Source organism: Homarus americanus, unplaced genomic scaffold, assembly GCF_018991925.1.
Source record: "Homarus americanus isolate GMGI-L3 unplaced genomic scaffold, GMGI_Hamer_2.0 scaffold46481, whole genome shotgun sequence".
NCBI lineage: Eukaryota > Metazoa > Arthropoda > Malacostraca > Decapoda > Nephropidae > Homarus > Homarus americanus.
In genome coordinates, this window is record NW_024727863.1 from 5,001 (window position 1) to 5,638 (window position 638).

Consider the following 638-nt stretch of genomic DNA (forward strand, 5'->3'; position numbering starts at 1 on the left):
GGCTTTTCCCGGTTCAGTCGCCCTTACTAAGGGAATCCCTGTTGGTTTCTTTTCCTCCGCTTATTAATATGCTTAAATTTGGCGGGTAGCTCTCTCCTACTACGAGGTCGATCGTGGTCTCATCATCCTTAGGGGGAACAAGTTCCCCAACCACGAAGCGGAAGACGCTCTGCCACCGACTTTCTTCACCACCGACATTACCAGGCAGGAAGGTTTGAGGGGCTTGTCGCGGGGGTACCAGCGGCCATGGCGCCGGCACTCCCACCCCTGACTCCGTTCCTTCTCATTGAGTGGTAAATAGCCAATAGGAAAAGTGTTCCAGCAGAACATCTCTCGCAGAGTCATATACACACACAGTTTTAATGCATATACGCTCGTGTTCCGCCCTTACTCGGCCGCACCTTTGCCGCTTAAACTTTGACCTCTTTCCCCGTTCCCGCATGCCACAGCAGTGGCACTTGTTTATCCGGATAAAGAGAGCGAGAGTCGCAGTATTAATTGGCGTGAGCGGCCTTTCCGGCTGCAGAACTAGTGCTCTATCCCGGCGAGCGCCGTTATGAGGCGCAACACCGTCTTTAACGCGTTTAGAGAGAACTCCCCCTGCCTCCCTCCCAGTCATGAGATAGACGTGGACTCGT

At 53.6% G+C, this 638-nt stretch overlaps 1 non-coding gene across 1 annotated transcript in view; it reads right to left on the minus strand.

Moving 5' to 3' along the window:
• Positions 1–110, minus strand: part of LOC121865946 — a 4,325-nt gene extending 4,215 nt beyond the window's left edge. Inside the window, exon 1 of the ribosomal RNA XR_006088860.1 lies at positions 1–110. This exon is cut by the window's left edge and continues 4,215 nt beyond it. This is a non-coding gene — a ribosomal RNA (large subunit ribosomal RNA).
• Positions 111–638: the final 528 nt, after the last annotated feature.